This window comes from Hipposideros armiger, unplaced genomic scaffold, assembly GCF_001890085.2.
Source record: "Hipposideros armiger isolate ML-2016 unplaced genomic scaffold, ASM189008v1 scaffold_884, whole genome shotgun sequence".
In the NCBI taxonomy this organism is placed as follows: Eukaryota; Metazoa; Chordata; class Mammalia; order Chiroptera; family Hipposideridae; genus Hipposideros; species Hipposideros armiger.
In genome coordinates, this window is record NW_017732234.1 from 458478 (window position 1) to 477963 (window position 19486).

The following is a 19486-nucleotide window of genomic DNA, read 5'->3' on the forward strand; positions in this document are numbered from 1 at the left end:
TAAGTTATTCTAGTGTTCTCATCTTTATTTTATTCATTGTACATTCTTTAATTAGTCCCTTAATAGATAGTCTATGTATTGCAATAGTCATTTAACTTATTAGGGTCTTCTATGAATTAGTACTTTTCTATTTCCTTGACAAATTAATGGCCTTACAACTTTAAATCCTTTTCTCATACCCCATCTTTTGTGGGCTTTTTGACATATATTTTATGTCTGTATATTTTATTTCACATGACAATATTATATATATATATATATATATGTATATATGTATATATATATAGTATATATGTGTGTGTGTGTGCGTATATATATATATATATATATATATATATTCTTTAATTTGCCCACATATTTATTTTTCCATTCCTATTTTAAGGTAATTTCCTCTAGCATGGAAAAAAATATATCCTTTGGTATTTGTTTTTGTGCACATTTGCTGAAAATGTATTTTTAATTTGTGTTTTTGTGAAAGTACAGGCTTTAAATGTGAATAATATATACATACAAAATATGAGCAAATCTGAATTTTATTTTTCAAATTTTTAGTTCAAAGTTTATATATGTAATACATATATAAAAGCCTATTATTTCATAAAATGATTATGGAAATGATTTTGCTTCTAGTTTCTCTTAATGGAAAAAATAACTTGTAAAATTTTATTTCACTTTTCTTATCTCTTGAGGGCTATTTTCATTTTAATAAACACCATAAGATTATAACCATGAACAGTTATTATAAAATTACACCAATAAGGAATGCTAAGGAAAAAAAGAGTTAAGATGAGCCCTAGAGGCTATGATTTATATTTAAGATAAATTTAAAGTTGTTGCACTATTCAGGAAGTTCATCACAGAAAGCATGACAATTCAAGCTAGAATAAATTATTTTAATCAAAGGTATACTCTTATGATAAAACATTAAATAATTTAAGACTGATGAAATAGGATAAGATTGTTTTTCAAATAAACAATATAGTATACTCCCTATTAAAATTACATTCCACAATTTAATTTTATGTTTACTCTTCTGTTGAAGCTAGGTCTCTATTGATATGGAATTATAAAATGTAAATGGTTTCAATATTAGATTTATGACTATGACTCTACCCTGATGGTTAGAGCTTCTCATGCAATTTTACTGTAAAAGAGTGGTGAATTTAGCAGGTTGTTTTAAAATCATTTAGTAGAAATTACCAGAGTAAACACCTTACTACTAAGGAAATAATTGTTAGTAAAATTATTAATGTTAATTGATAGTCTACTATTTGCAAAACATTGTGTTGAGAGGTTGACATTAATAAAATTGCTGAATCTTCAGTAATTTTCTATCTAGTTAGTAATATTAATTGATTTCATTTAAAAGATGAGAAATGAAGGAGTGAAGTCAGCATCATGGCAGCATAAGGTGCTTCTCTTTTTATTTTCACAAACTAAGCTGCCTTTGTTAGAGTTGTGGAATACAGCACCATATATATGCCAAGGTACCTGGGAAGAGTCTTTTTGACCTGTGCATCTGGTGACAGGGAAACACACTTCATTAAAGCTGTGGAACCAGTGGAAGCCTGACCCAACCCCTCTCGCCACAGTTGGGCCGGAAACCGGGAGAGTTATAACCTGAAAACTTATACTAGAACAAGGGAGATTTTTTCAGAAGCCCAGCCTTCCAGAGAGGGAAAAAAAAATTTTAAATCAAGGTACAGAATAGGAAGAGAGACTTTAAGAAACAGTAAGAATTGCAGCCTCCTCCCCAAGTCAACACTGCATGGGGCTGAACTGTCAGGCAGCAGTGACCCCTCCTGTAAGGGAAAAGGAGTCCTGGGAGACTTGGTAGGAGGGACAGGTTTCTCTCCAGCAGCACCAAGAGTGCTGAGCTGGGTTCTCAATGACTAAGAGGAGGGAGAAGATTTTGAAAGAATCAGATAAGAATATCAAAGGACATTAAATGGATGTGATTAATAAAGAGGAAGAACCTTTAATTGATCATCAGAAGACTTCCACTGCAGTAAACCCAGTACCAGATGGCTTCACTGGTGAATTCTATTAAAGTTTTAAAGAAGAATTAATGCAAGCCCTTCTCACACTCTTTAAAAAGAAAACAACAACAACAACAAAAAAAACTGAAGAAGAAATATGTCCAAACTCATTTTACAAGGCCAGCATTTCCCTGATACCAAAGCCAGATAAGAACAGTAGAAGAAAACTATAGACCAATCTCCCTGATGAATATTGATGCAAAAAATCTCAGAAAAATATTAACAATTCAAATTCAAAATATTAACAATCCAAATTCAACAACACATTCAAAGGATTATATACTATGACCAAGAGGGATTTATACTTGGAATGCAAGAATGGTCAACATATGCAAATCAATAAATATGATGCACTGCATTAATATAATGAGAGATAAAAATTATATAAGCATATCAACATGCAGAAAAAGCATTTAACAAAAACATCCTTTTAGGATGAAAATCCTTATAAATATCATCTACAAGGAGCGTAACTCAACATTATAAAGGCCAAATATGACACACCCACAGGTGACATAATACTTAATAGTGAATAATTGAAGCTTTTCCTCTAAGATCAAGAACAAAACAAGTGTTCCCACTCTCACCACTTTTATTCAACATACCTGACAGCCCTAGCTACAGCTACTAGGCAAGACCAAAAAAAAAAAAATCCTTATCAAAAAGGAAGAAGTAAAATTATAGTTATTTGCAAATTATATGATCTTATCTATAGAATACCCTACAGACTGAACCTAAAATTTGTTGGAACTAATCAACAAATTCAGTAAATTTTCAGGATACAAAATCAAAATATAGAAATTGACTGTGTTTCTATAAACTAACAACAAAGCATCTGGAAAAGAAATAAGGAAAACAATCTCATTCACAATAGCAACAAAAACAATAAAATATTTAGGAATAAATTTAACCAAGGAGGTGAAAGATCTATACACTGAAAACAATAAGGCATTGATGAAAAAGTTGGAACAACACAAACAGATGGAAAGATATTTCACATGCATGGATCAGAAGAATTAATATTTTTAAAGTGTCCATTGTACCCAAAGCCATCTATAGTTTCAATGCAATCCCTATAAAACGCCAGTGAAATTTTTCACAGAAATAGAAAAAAATTCTAAAACATAAGACCTGATGCTATTACATTTTTAGAAGAAAACATGGGGACAAAGCTTCTTGACATTGTTCTAGGCAATGATATATGTATATGTATTTAGCTGTTACAAAAACACAAGCAATAGAAGCAAAAATCAATAAATTGGATTACTTCAAAATAAAATGCTTCTATACAACAAAAGAAACAATCAAAACATAAAAAGGGAACCTATAAAATGGGAAAAAATATCTGCATACCTTATATCAGATAAGTGGATAATTTCCAAGACATTTAAAGAACTCGTACAATAAATAGCAACAAGAAAAACAAAAACTTTGCTATAGAAAGGGCAGAGGGACTAATTAGATATTTTACTAAAGAAGACATCCAAGTGGTATATAAAAAGGTGCTTGACATCACTGATCCTTAAGGAAATGAGAATCAAACCACAAGGAGATATTACCTCACACCTGTCAGAATGGCTATCATCAAGAAAGTAAGAGATAACAAGTGTTGGCAAGGATGAGGAAAGGGAACCCTTGTACACTGTTAGTGGAAATGCATATTGATTCAGCCACTGTAAAAAACAGTGGAGTTTCCTCATAAAATGAAAAATAGAATTACTGTATGTTCTCATATCTGAGTATATATGGGCTGGAAATGAAAACAGGCTGTCAAAGAAATAATATGTACTTCCATGTTTATTGTAACATTATTCACAATAGCCAAGATATGGAAACAACCTAACTGTTCATCAATAGATGAATGGATAATAAAGAAGATACGCTATATACATACACATAACACAAACAATAATCAAATATTATTCAGTCATGAGAAAGAAGGAATCTTGCCTTTTACACTAACATGAATGGGCCTTGAGGACACTATGTTAAGTGAGATAAGTCAGACAAAGACAAATACTGTATGATATTACCTATATGTGGAATCTGAAAAAGTGAACTCACAAAAACAGACAGAGTGGTGGTTACTGTGGAATGGGGGTTGAGTGAATTGGGGAGATGTTGTATATGGTTACAAACTTGCAACCAGTAGAAAAATAAGTCCTGGGGATCTAATTCACAGCATAGTGATTATAGACAATAATACTGTATAATACACTTCAACGTTGTTAGGAGACTAGATCTTAATCGTTCCCACTACAAAAAAAAAAGAAATGATAATCATGTGAGGTGATAGAGGTGTTAAATAATGCTGCAGAACAATATATAAATGTATAAGTCAACACCTTGTACATCTTAAGCTTACACAGTGTTCTTTGTCAATTATATCTCAATAAAAATAAATGTAAACAAAAACAGATGACAAACGAATGTAGGGACCTTGTAATTCACTTTCTGGGAATTGCATACCTAGTAAATTTGGAGTTGGGATTCAAATTCAGCCAATCCGATTTAGACTCACTCTATTCTAAATTACTGTGTCAATGTTTAAAAGCAATAACACCAACAATGATTTCAGAAATCTGAATAATTTTATAATAATATGATCAAAGTATACTTGATATTTAACAATCCACTGGGGTTTGTGCTACATTTTAATGCCATGCAAATTATTGAAGCAAAAATTGCTGCCCTTCTAGACTTCACTGTTCATTAGAGCAAATGGTTATGCATCTCTAATATAATGTGATGTGTATTAAAATATAGGTAACCCTCAATTAACTTGGAGGAACAAGTGATTTTCCTGGGAACTAGATACATTCTTATAAAAGATACAGCTATTCTAATTTCAACAGATTACCAGAAGTTTTGCAGATGAGCAAGAGGTAGATGACTAGCTTAGAAGCATGCCTGCCCAAAGTGTGCTTGGGAGCTAGCGAACAGGACATGTTACTAACACATAAAGAAACAAGCCAAGTGGGATGGGAGGAAATGAGAATGAACATTTCTGGGAATTACTAAACAATTTAATGGAAATATTCTTGTGAATTTTGCTGTAAATGAATGCAATCTCTTTACAGTCACAGTGGAATATGAGTAACACACTTACTTGACTCAGGATCATTAAGTTTGCAGTGATTGAAGGATACACTTAATCCCCTAGATGTCTGAATGTAGACAATCTTTATATTAGACATATAAAGGTCTCCTGTAGGGATTGTGAGCTCACCCTCACCCTAAGAAAGATTGTTGGACCTAAACACTGACTCAGAAAATTGTGGGAAACATCCTTGATTATCTAGTAGATGGGCAAAGCACATGCATGTAGCACCAACGTAAGGGATACTCGGAAATCAATTTTTTTAAAAATGCATAAAATATTTTTACATAGCATATCCTCAGAATTAACAGTTTTACTTATATTTCTAATATGTATTTTGCTGTTTAGTATTGCTATAGTTTAGAATTACACTTGGCGGCACCATTATTTTCATATCTTAGAGCCTCTAAACACCTCATTACAGCTCCAAGTGAAGAAGCCTGAGGTGGAGGTTAGTTATCAAACCCTTTCTGGATCCTCAGAGAAATGCTTCCTTTGGACTTATGTAGAAAAACTTTAACCAGTTTTTCCCCACAATTATACCTTTAGAGCTCATTGTAACAACTTATCTGCTCCTGGAGAGGTCAGTAGGGTACCACCACAGGCCATCCCCTAAAGCAGTGGTTCTCAACCTTCCTAATGCTGCAATCCCTTAATACAGTTCCTCATGTTGTGGTGACCCCCAACCATAAAATTATTTTTGTTGCTACTCTATAACTGTAATTTTGCTACTGTTATGAATCATAATGTAAATATCTGATATGCAGGATGTATTTTCATTGTTACAAATTGAACATAATTAAAGCATAGTGATTAATCACAAAAAACAATATGTAATTATATATTGTGAAATATTTATAGTTCATAAAGTGTCGTTTTACCTCCAATACTGCTGCTTTCAACACAGCAGCTGCTTTCTACACAGTAGCTGCTCTCTACACATGTGTGACTGGTCTGCATAAGTACATTATGGTGCCAACCCTGTCACATACACCTGTATTTGTACGAGATGTATGTGATGGGGTTGGCGCAATGATGTCATCACGACGGTACTCTATGTGGGCGTATCTTCATGTGGGCGGACCCACCTGGAGACGGATAGAGGAGCGGTGTCTCGGTTCCTAAGACCATTGAAAATATGTGTTTTCTGATGGTCTTAGGCAACCCCTGTGAAAGGGTCGTTTGACCCCCAAAGGGGTCGCGACCCACAGGTTGAGAACCGCTGCCCTAAAGGGTACCAAGAAATAAACAAGATAGAGTTGGCAATCCAGGTGTGATTCCCAGCTATGTAGAAACGCCCAGGAGCAGATCCACTGGCCTATAAAGAATCCTAGGGCCAGCCAAGTGGCTCAGTTGGTTAAGAGCTCACTCAAGAATGTGAGCTCTGAGCAACAGCGGTTTGAATCCCATCCCGAGCTGAGCTGCCGCTGAGCTGCCAACAGGTGGCAGGATGGCTAAGCTAAAAAAATAAAATAAAGAATCCTACATTTTATTGCTACAGGGTGAGGTTCTAAAACACCAGGCTTTGTTGGTCTCGGCACTTGCTAGAAACAACTAGAAATGGATAGAACCAGATCCCAGCAGCTGATCCAGGTGAGTAGTGAGTATAGAGAAGCAAACACAGAAATACAGACGTTTCAAGCTACAGTACAAGTCCTCAGTCAGATCAAGAGATGAAGCAAGATTCAGACCCTGGGCAACTGCAAGGTGCTCTAATATGATATGATTCATTCTGTCCCTATAGTATTGTAGGTGCATTTTATTATGGCCAAATATTATATCTTATTCTACTATGATGTCTAATAAAATTGATGGCAATCAAGTTTTTAGGAAATATATCCTTTGCATTATAGTCTTTAGATCTGATTAATTTTAGTAGACATGGTGGCAGAAACATCAAATTTTAACTAAGAGATTATCACACACTTACAATTGAAAAATAGAACTGTGTAATCATATTGAATACAAAATCAAAATGGTATTAATAAATAATTACTTCTACTTTATATGAATTTAATTTATCATTCTATGTAACTTCCTATTTTGAGTTAATATTTTACTGAACATGTTTATGCGAATGTCCTGCTGAGAAAATATAATGCTATTTTTTATCATTTGGATTACTCATTTGCTCATTTATCATTTTCATTTCCTTAGTGGATTGATTTCCAATTTTTTAAATTGTTATAATTTCAGAAAACAAAACTATTCTTCATCACATGTATTGATTGCTTGATGTTAGCTGCAGCTCCTAAAAAAGCAAAGATACCTTTTCTATATGAATCAAACTTCTATGGAAAAATTACCTGCTCACCATCACCCTTCATTTAGTTTACTGAATACAGAACTGATTAATAGTCATCTATGAGGTTTATTGTGACAACACACAGCAAGCCAATTTATGTGGAACCAGGAGAGATCACATTGCGTTCATCTGAGCGTAGAAAAGAAATACAATGTGCATGCAAACAGGCCCAGAGGTGCCTGCTTTGCCCTTAATGATTGAGACTCTATTCTCCCCTTTGCTTATAAGAACTCCCGATGTTTTCAGAATCACAATCATGGGAGAGAAAGCCAGGAGAAATTTTATCATGGCTGGACCCTAAGTGACAAGAGTTTCAGCATGTTTGAGGGATCCCAATCTGTGCAAAGCATTTTAACAGATAGAGAAGACCCATTGCCAAAGATGATGCCCAAGAGAGTTGCAGAATTTCCCCCCCTAGTAGAGTTATACATGACTGGGATGAGTAAGTAGGTGCTAGTTATTCTTATTAATTCATTAATTCATAAATAATCTGTGAGTACCAACTGAGACCACCCCCAGGTACATCCTTAGAGGTTTGTGTTTTTTTGATAGCTCTGATTTATAATACTCTATCCAATTATGTTGAGATGATCCAGACATTTTTCCTAACCCCTCTGTATATCAAGGTCAGGGGGTATTTTGGTCTGTAGCACACAAACATAGATAATAATAAAGCTTGCACAGTAATATGTGATTACTAGAATTAGTGAGGTGATCACATTGTAAAGCATTAAAAATGTTGAATCACTGTATTGTACACCTGAAACTGATTTAATAGTGGATACCAAACATACTTAAACTGAAAATGATATCTATATATAAAGGTCTCAGTAGATACTGTCAGAGCTTCACCCACATCTCAAACCCCTTTGCTAATTTTGTGTACCCTGGTCCTGGTGTGCTTTCACCCCAAACAGCCAGCAACCATGTCTCCTTGTTAGCGATCATAATCAGGGATTGCTTAATAAAGACCAAATATTCTTTTTCTGTTTTCAGATCAACCACTAATGAAATTGAGCTGTTTCCCTCCCTCCTTGTAGGACTGAAAGTCTTTGATAAAAATTAATGGTCTCAACTTTCTCCTTTATATTAATGTCTTTTGTGAGTATATATTTTGTGTTCCACATTCTAAGATATGGCAAGTTAAACATACAGTGGGAAGTCCATGCTACCTTTCATGCAACTCTGAACAGGAGACTCATCATTGCACTATCTCTTCCACTAAGTAAATCAACATTTCAGGGTCTATTCATCGATGTCAGTTCAAATAGAGGGTTAATTAACAGCATTGTTATCTCACATAATAAGAAGTCCAGGGGTAGAACTTATCAGTTTAGTTCCTTTTGGGACCCAAGCTTTCTCTTTCCAACTGATCAGCTAGACAAACAAACAAAAATGGTAAGAAAAGTAAGAAAACCCAGGGCTCGCTGAGTGGCTCAGTTGGTTAAGAGCTCGCTCAAGAGTTTGAGCTCTGAGCAACAGCGGTTCGAGTCTTGGCCCAAGCTGAGCAGCCGCTGAGCTGCAAACAGGTGGCAGGATGGCTCAGCTAAAAAAAAAGAAAGAAAGAAAAGAAGAAAAGTAAGAAAAGAACAACCACATCTGAAAATTTTTGGTAAAGACCAATTTTGTGATAACTGACTCTAGTTAAAAATGCTTTTCGTAAAAGAGTTTTTGTTGTTGTTGATATTTTCTTCTGCTGTGCAAGACATGGAAATAACCACAGTCTCCTTCCATAGTTGGTTGGATAAAGAAGATGTGGTACACAAGAGGTATGACAATAAAGTTCAAGAACTTGTTGCAATGATGTTGCTAACCTTTATTGATATCAGAGGGATTATTCATTATGAGTTTGTAGCAACTGAACAATTACCTGAGTTTACCATTTAAAAGTGCTGAAAAGGCTGCATGAAAAAGTTAGACAACCTGAACTTTTTGCCAACAATTCATTGTTCTTGCATCACAACAATGCACCAGCTCACATGGCACTGTCTGTGAGGGAGTTTTTAGCCAGTAAACAAATAACTGTATTGGAACACCCTCCCTATTCACCTTATCTGACACCTATGACTTCTTTCTTTAACTGAAGGTAAAGGAAATATTGAAAGGAAGACATTTTGATGACATTCAGGACATCAAGGGTAATACAATGGCAGCTCTGATGACCATTCCAGAAAAAGAGTTCCAAAATTGCTTCGAAGGGTGGACTAGACGCTGATGTCGGTGCATAGCTTCCCAAGGGGAGTACTTTGAAGGTGACCCTAGTGCTATTCAGCAATGAGCTATGTATTACTTTTTCTAGGATGAGTTCGCGAACTTAATTGTCGCACCTCATATATACAATGGAATATTACTCAGCCATAAGAAAAAGTGAAATACTGCCATTTGCAACAACTTGGATAGATCTTGAGATTATAATGCTAAGGGAAATATGTCAGACAGAAAAAGTCGAGAACCACGTAATTTTACTGATATGTGGGATATAAAACTGAAAGCAGCAAGTTAACAAGACAAAAACTCATAGACACAGACAACAGTTTAGTGTTTACGAGCAGGTAAGGGGAAGAGATGGGGTGATAGAAGAGTGTAATGGGGTCAAATATATGCTGATGGAAGGAGAACTGACTGGATGGTGAACGCACAATGTAATACATAGATGATGGATTTTAGAATTGTACACTTGAAACATATAATTTTGCTAACCAATGTCACCCCAATAAATGTAATAAAAATTATTTTTAAAAATAAAAGACAGAAAACAAGTTATGAAGACTGAAAAGTGAGGGTGTTTTTTAAAGATGTTAGCAAAAAGTTTTGGCTGGTGAAGTTATAATAGATTATTATGGAAAATAGAAATTAAGTTTTTACTTTTAAAAATGCTTGAAAATTTAACTTCATAAAATGTATATTAAACCATAGTCTACCCATGAGATCCACCTGTGCTATCAACAGCCCATTAAGCTGGAAAAATTAAGTGTCCGGTACTAGTGAGAAAATTCTTAGATTCTTACTCTTCATGTTTCCATTCCTACTATAGAGAGTTTACTTTTACTGCTTCTGCTAACCTTTCTGAGATTCTTTGATATTGTATCTTCTGGTTTCTTCTATAAAATTATCTTGTGCCAGGAAGAGTCTAAATTTTCAAAGTGTTCATTGAACACAATTTTATTTTCTACTTGCAATTCATACTCCATTGTTTAATCAAAGGGAAGAATAAAGTAGAACATTTAATACATGAGCAGTTTTTAACTTATCCCACAGGAGATGAGGAGTTTGTATAAATCTACAAAAGTACTTATATCTTTATATGCAAAGAAAGACAAGGAAGAAGCCTGGCTAAATACATGTGACTCTTCAGGTCTAAGATTTTATTGCTTATTTTCATTCTTTCCTGTAGTGATAATAAAAAAAATACAATTGAAATATTGCAAAGCGGTAGTTATAAAAATCTTGAGCACTATGTCCATACTAAAATAAATAAGTGAACAAAGAAACCTCTTTTCTTAAGATCTGAGAGAGGGGGGGGGAGGGAGAGAAGCTTATTCTTTGTGAGATCTGAACTACAGAATATAGCAATTTTTTTCAATGCTTAACATTTTTATTAGTTATAATTAAAATTTTCTTTAATGGTGTTATGTCATACCCTTAATTTCCAGTCTGTCCATTAAAAGTACACAAACCATGGACAATTTAGTTATTTAACTAAATAAGGTAAAAGAAAGTCTATTGGATTTTCTTAAAAATTATTAAAATTTTCTGCATGATAGTTTTCTACAGCATTTACCTTTAATTTGAGGAAACTCAGTGTAGCATGGCTCTATTACATCATCAACTAGCAACAAGCTGGTTCTACACATTCCTCCTTCATCCTTGAACAATAATTCCAGGCCATTTTCTCTCCTTTAGCTTTTGGCTTGTTCTGAGCATGGCTGGTTGGCGATCAGGCTGGTTCAACCAGAGGTGCTGGGTAATAGTGGTAGGGGTGGTGGTAAGGGAATATCGCCAGAGTTTGAATGACCACACAGAGCTTGTTCAACAAATTGGTAACTAGAAAGGCTCACACAGCTGGTTTATATTATGGGACATCTGCTGAGGTTTATAGAATTGCAGGAGACTGGGGGGCTGGCCTTGAAATCAGAAGCAAATATCCTATAGTCTCCCCATGCAGGAGATAGAGTTTCCCTAGAAAAGTGATTCTGCAACAAGCAAAGGGAACAGTGTTCTCCTCAGGCCCTTTGCCACATTTTGAAATCAGGAGGGAATGGAGGATAAAGAATTAAACTCAAAACCACCAAACAATAGAATTTCCAGGGCTGGGATAATAGGGACTGGCGTAAATAAAAGATCAGTGGCATGCTAATTCATTTACATTTAACTGATATAGAATAAATATTTGAAAATGCAATAAACAATGAGGAAAATGGGCTTTATGCAAACCAAATTTTGTTTTAAAAAGAATATGGCTCCTTGTACATCATGAAAACAACTATGGAAATGATTTAACAACCCTTTATTGAATCCAGATAATACGTTACCTCAGAGTAGGAATATTTTTTTCTATTATGCCATGACATCAGTTATGACACCAGCTGTGAAATGATTGCAATACAAATAATAGGCCCATTTTCTCTCCAGAATTTAAATGTAGTGACACATTATTCTGCTCGCTTGTAACTCATAGGTCAAAGGTCAGGGAGAGGAAAAAGACTGATAAATGTGCCAAATCCTGTGTGAAGTATTTTATATGCATCTGTCTCATTTCCTCTTTAGAGCCACTTGATTGTTAACTGTGAGTATGGTTCTGTAGCTATTAATGATTTTTATAACAATCAGCAAGGCTGTTTTGTAGTCTCAATATAAATAATAATTGCTACCATTTATGGAGCCCTCATTATGTGCCAGGCAGTCTGCTTAGCATTTTACTTTGTGTTATTTAAGCCCCCAAACAATGCAATATTCTGATAAAAATGAGAAAAAAGACTCAGAGAGGATAAGTAAAGAGAAAGAGAAAGCTGGGATTCATATTTAGGCTCATTTGACTAGAAAGATACTATTAGCCTCTCTGTGCTACTGCTTACCTCCAATCTCTCCATAATTGTATTCATGATTAGTCATGGAGACATGGGGGGTTGGTGATGCGGTTACTTCAAGCATGCCAGAGCCATACTTATTTCTCTTTTAAACTGAATATGTTAGGTCGTGTGTGTGTGTGTGTGTGTGTGTGTGTGTGTGTGTAAAGAAGAGTTAAATTTTGTAATCTGAGAAACTTTTTTGTCAAGGTTAGGAGTTGATTGTGGAAGATTGGAATTGTGAATATCCCAATGACCATAGATTATCCCAGGAAATGTGTGTTCATTTTTAGAGATTTTATCAAAGACCAAGCACACTAAGAGTTCTTCTCTATCAATTTAAATATAGAATCCAAGGTATATTTTGTCATTATTAGATTTTGTGAGTGATCTATCAGTTGAAGCAGTTGGAGACATATGCATATGAGGTCTGACAATTAAGTTTGCGAACTCATCCTAGAAAAAGTGCTACATACCTCATTGCTGAATAGCACTCCAGTCACCTTCAAAGTACTCCCCTTGGGAAACTATGCACTGATGCCAGCGCCTTGTCCACCCTTCAAAGCAATTTTGGAACTCTTTTTCTGGGATGGGCATCAGAGCTGTCATCGTATTACCCTTGATGTCCTGAATTTCATCAAAATGTCTTCCTTTCAATATTTCCTTTACCTTCAGTTAAAGAAAGAAATCATTGCAGGCCAGATCAGGTGAGTAGGGAGGGTGTTCCAATACAGTTATTTGTTTACTGGCTAAAAACTCCCTCCAGAGATAGGGCCATGTGAGGTGGTGCATTGTTGGATGCAAGAGCCATGAATTGTTGGGGAAAAGTTCAGGTCATCTAACTTGTTCCGCAGCCTTTTCAGCACTTCCAAATAGCAAACTTGGTTAACTGTTTGTCCAATTGGTACAAATTCTCGATGAATAATGCTTCTGATGTCAAAAAGGTTAGCAAGATCATTGCAACAAGTTCTTGAACTTAATTGTCCTACCACATATATGCTATATATGTTATTTAATGGGCCCTCATTGTGTGCTATATACCACATATGCACATACACACACACACACACACACACACACCTCACAATAAACATGGGAACCAAGCTCACAATGTCTGTGCTCTTGTCTTAGGGAAAATAAGAATTACATGACAGGAGTGAAAAAATGAATACACACAACTATCACTTTCAGGAAAACTAATTTTTATTACCATAGAGTCAGAGACAATGAAGAGAACTAAAATGTATCAAAAACTTTCTTGTATGGGAAGCATTATCTCCTCATGCTGTGCATAATGTACTTAAAATTGCTGGTTTGACACGTATGGCTCATAGCTTTGGACATGTCACTTTATCCCTCTGTGACTGTTTCCCTACTTATCTATAAAAAACACCTCTGTGGTGTTTCCCTATCTATGTAAAATAGTTTTACCAATGCCAAAGTGGTGTTGGGTAGATTCAGTAAAGCAATCACAATAAATGTGCTTAGGACTGTGCCTGCACATATTAAGTGCAAAAATAGTGTTACCTAGATTCTTTCTGTTCACAGATTGAGCATAGCACTTGTTCTAGAGCAGGTCTGCAATAAATATTTCTGGTATCAGTGGGAATATTATAGTATCTATGGGGTATATTATTCCTTTCAATACTTTCTCATCTTTTCAGGTAGTTTTTCTTTTGGCCCAGGCTTGGTGACAGAGGGAATTATATTTTACAATCTCTCTTTTCATAATATAAGTTAAAAGAAGTACTCAATATATGTAAATATAAGCTGGCTATGGAAATTGCAATGACTTTAGAAATACAAACATTATTTGTAATTTTCTAAAATAATTAAGTGTTCCATTATGAACCTTCCAGTTTCATATAGTTCCAAAATTTTCTTTTTTATAGATGACATATGTGATTTATTAGTTTATTTAAATGTATTTTATTGGTTTAAATGCATTGTATTGGCTCAGAAAGGGAACTAAATGAAAGTAATCAGAATAAATGGTCCTGTTCTCTGCCATTGCCCTACTGGAAAGGAGTACAGAGTGGGAGAAAAAAAAAATGCATTTGTTCATTCCCTCACAACTGGCCCTATTCCACAGCGGCCGTACCTATGCAACAGAATCAAGAAAGGAGAAATACTCTTATTTCTTCCATTAACTCTTCAGGGGATGAGAGAATTTTCATTTGAAAGGAGCAGTTATTTCAATCCTTTGAAATTTTGTCTTTATAAATCATGCACGCGTTACCCACTTAACAAAAGTAAAAAAAAAAAAAATCATTACTATAAAAGACCCTTATATAAGGGGCATGAGGTCAGAAAATCGGTGTGACATTTTCCAGAGTGTTTTTCTATGATTTCCAGTGGCTGGGAGCAAATTTCATCCTTCATATAATCTTGAATGACAGGGAAAGCTAAATCAAGTATATGCCAACTGAGTGTCTGCTTCCTTCCTTAATAGATAGTGAATTCCTTAAAGAGGAGAATAAAATTAAACAGGCAATTTTACAATTTTTTCACTTGTACTTTCTTTAATATAGATGTACCAGACTAATGACTGACCCTTAAATTTGCATATTTCAAAGGAAGGAAAATATTATAGTGGATAGATTCATTACAGTTTTAACATTGACCTTATTTTCATCTCACCAGAAACCAACATAATTTACATAGGCCAATATAATTCTCATAAAAACAATGAACTATGCAAGCTGACCATTACATTATGTACACAAATCTAACATCATACAAACTTGTTTTTCTTGTGTAAACTGATGTGTCACAAACCATTAAACATGACAAATAGCTCAATAGTTTTTCATTTAAAAACAATGTGTTTTAGGTACAAATCAGTATGTTATGTGTTGAAATTTGTATATCATATGCCAAATAAGTTAAATTGCATTTAATCTACCCCCTGGGATTTTAGGCACTAAAATTACCAAAGATAAGCTTAAATGCTTAAGTTTTAGTCTTTAACAAAACGTATATTAGAAAATGTGTTTAATTATAGCTTAAAATATAGAATTTGGAAATTTTATTATATTTAAAATCAATATTAAAAAGTTTTTGAAAGTTCTTATAAATCTCTTTTTCTTTTTTAAATATGGTTAGCATACAATATTATGAGGGATGTTCTTTCTTTTTTCTTGAATATAGTTAGTATACAATACTATGTTAGTTTCAGGTATATAACATAGTGATTTGTCATTTATGTACCTTAAGATATGGTTGCCAGACTAAGTCTAGTAACCATCTGTTACCGTGCAATTATCACAGTATTACTGTATTCCCCTTCACCTTTTTCACCCTTCCCCCCAACCCCCTCTCATTTGCAGCCATCAGTTTGATCTCTGTTTCTGTGAGTCAGTTTTTATTTTGTTTTGTTTTTGTTTTGTTTTATTTTAGATTCCACATGTAAGTGAAATCATACAGTATTTGACTTCCTCTCTTTGACTTATTTCACTTAGCATATATAACACACCCTAATCCATCCATGTTGTTGCAAATGGCATGATTTCATTCTTCTTTTATTGCTGAATAATAGTCCATTGTATACATATACTACATCTTTATACATTCATCTATCAATGGACACCTAAGTTGCTTTCATATCTTGTCTATTGTAAGCTATGGGGGTGGGATTCAATATGTTTTGAGAAATGCTCTGTGGAGGGAAACTTTAAAAATTCACTCACTCTACATATAACAAAGGAGGATTTAGTTTTAATAATAATTCACAATAAAGAGCAAGAAAAGTTTTCTAAATGTTAATTAATTTCAATTAAAAATTGATGGTTTGTCAAATTCAAAGAATTGAAAGCTACAACGTTTAACAATAAAAAATCTTGAAAATTTTGAGAAGTTATCCATGTTCATGTTTACTTCTTATTTTGTTTTTCTACATCATACTAATAAAATTTTAACTAAAACGAATAAAATCAGTCACAAAACCATCTCATCTAGAAAACACAGAGTAATTAGTTTTATCAGCTGGACTGATATGACCATAAGAGAAGTTGGTTTTTCTTAGGAGCAGCAGAAATGTATCATTTCATGATCTAACAGCCATGAGTACACTTTGAATCTCAGTATGGCTTTTATCACTCTATCTCACCAAAGTGCCAAAGGGCTGAAGCATCCCACTCATAACCACGGAACTCTAGTTACTATAGGTTGCAGTTATAATGATCTTTCTATAACATCTCTCATCGCCTTTCAGTGAACTTGCCAATTCCTTTTATGAAATTGATTTACTTAAATCTAACAAATATACATAAAAAATAGAACACTTAGAACAATCTTATTTGTGAACTATAGAAGCAAAAATTCCAGAGAAAATATGATTATATTGAACCTATTTTCTGGTAAAGAAGAATGATTATCAAGTTGGGGAGGGTGTGAAGTCATCTAATTAATACATCAAAGGACAAAAAAGAAAAATATATCAAAGAAGAAATAAGTTAAGAGTTCAAAAGATACATAACGACAAATGTAAATGACAATGTAACATGCCAAAAATTTTGGGGTGCAGCAAAAGCAGTACTAAGAGGGAATTTTATAGCATTACAAGTCTACCTCAAGAAACAAGAAATATCTCAAATAAACAATCTAACATACCTTAGAGAACTAGAAAAAGAACAAACGAAGCCCAAACTAAGTAGAAGGAAAAATATAGTAAAAATTCGAGCAAAACTAAATGAAATAGAGAACAAAAAGACAATAGAAAAAAATGAAACAAAGAGGTGGATCTTTGAAAAGATAAGTTAAAAAATTTATACATAAATACAGCATGCATTCCAAATTATTCTTTTTTAGAAACTTATTAAATAGCTATAAAGGATATTATTCCTCACATGATAAAAAACATTATTAATTTACCTCAATAACCATCATACTTATAACATGGAAACACTACCTCTAAAATAAGAACAAAATATATCTCTTTGCATTATTTTATGTAACAATATAATGAAAATGCTATCTAATGTAATGACAAAAAATAAGCTCAAATATTTCAAGTTTGAGAAAGGAGAAAAATTATCTTTGCTTAATTAACTTATTCGCAAATTTTTTGAGTTATGATGTGCTCAGCGTTTTGCTAAGCATGATGAACATACCCGACATCCCTAGTGAAGTTGCTATTATCTACCTCAAAACCCAAGAATAGCAGCTAAATATCTTTTTGAAACAACAAAAAGATTCAATAATTTGCCTGTTTGGAACAATTAAATGCTGGAGAATAAATTCCCTTTATACTAATATTAAATAGAAACAATAAACTACTGAGAGAGTGACTCCATTGGATATATGCAAACTCACATTAGGAAACAACACATTTTAATGAGGGGATGGAAAAAATGCATGAATAAATGTTTAAATAATGTATGTTTCTCATAAGAAGTCAAATAATTATTTCTCAAAAACAATCAATTCTCAAATTAATGTACAATTTCAAAGAAATCCTATAACTAATATTCCCCTCAATTTATTTTGGCAGGGGTCATTGAACTAAACTCCTTTAAAGCGTATCTGCAATGAGTGATTATAAACTTATCACTGCAATGTGGATTTGTATTATTAATGTCAAACAATACATTCTGCTTTAAGTAAATAACCATAATAACAAAGGAGCTTGCACCAAAATCAATGGGAGAGAATCAAAAGCCTAGGAGAAAGATGCCTAAAGACATATATTTTGTCTTTACAGAAACTACTACTGAAAAGTAAAAATGTGTTATGTTGGATTTCTTGGGGAAACAGACTCTGTGGAGATCTATGATCAGAAAATTTCATGGTAAGTGCTCTCAGTACCAGCACCTTAGACAGTGAAGGGAGTAGGATTGTGCACAGGGAGAGCTGTGCTGCCGACAGGCGGTCCCACAGGGAACTCTGGGATTGGGAGGGCCTCCAGTAGTGTTTCACCTTAAGACAGAAGACCTGGTGTTTAGACCCCTGCTTTGACCAGTCATTGAATTTGGGCTGAACACTGGGGATCTTAGATGAGGGAGAGGTCTTTCACTGAAACCAAATCCTAGAGAGCTGATGATCACACATAGACATTGTCAGGAGATTTTCCTCTCTCCTTTTAACAACACACATATATAATAGAAAAAAAAACCTATATATTTTTCTGTCATCTATCCATATGTTTATAAATAAATAATAGTAAAAAGTCAAAACCAAAAGTCAAAGAGGAGACACTAGAAAATATTAAATTGTATTTGACAACTAAAAGGTTAAGATATACATGTGATCCCAAATTAGTAAAAATTAGAGAAATATCACAGAAGAAAAATGGGGAGGGTATATGGACATTTAATTCACAAAAGGAATTCAATTATCCAATAAACATCAAGTGGTATACAAGGTCCAAATTAATAAAACAAGTGCAAATTAAAGCAGAAATATGTCATTCAGTGGTGGAGAGACGTTCATGAAATAATTAGAAAACAAAATGAAAAAAAAATTTACAGAACGCATGATCTAGTATATACCTAAATGCATAACTACAAAAATTTGAAGATAACATTATTTTTCATTTTAATATGTGCATTTAACATTTAATTATTATTTTATTTTAAACCATATGCATTTTCAGTGACTCCTGATGGTCCTGTAATAAAGTCCAAACTTCTTGGCCTGGCACACAAAGCACTAAGGATTTCAGGGTTTAGCATTTCATTCTTTCTGTCCTCATCTCTTGCCATACCCGCACTTCACCCCAAACCACTCTGCAATATGAAAATAGTTAGTTTGAGCTTCCAGACTTGCTCTGCATGACAATTCCCTCTGCCTGGAAACTTCTCCATGATCTACTGCTACATCACAATGCCCCCGCCTCCATCTCCCACCTGAGCAGTCAGTCCCCCTTCTCCCAGAAGCTTTCCCTGATTCCTCAGGGCTGAGGTAGGGGCCCCTCATGCTTCACAGTGTGAGCATCCTGTACACATCCATTGACCATAGACTGGGGTGTTTTTTCCTA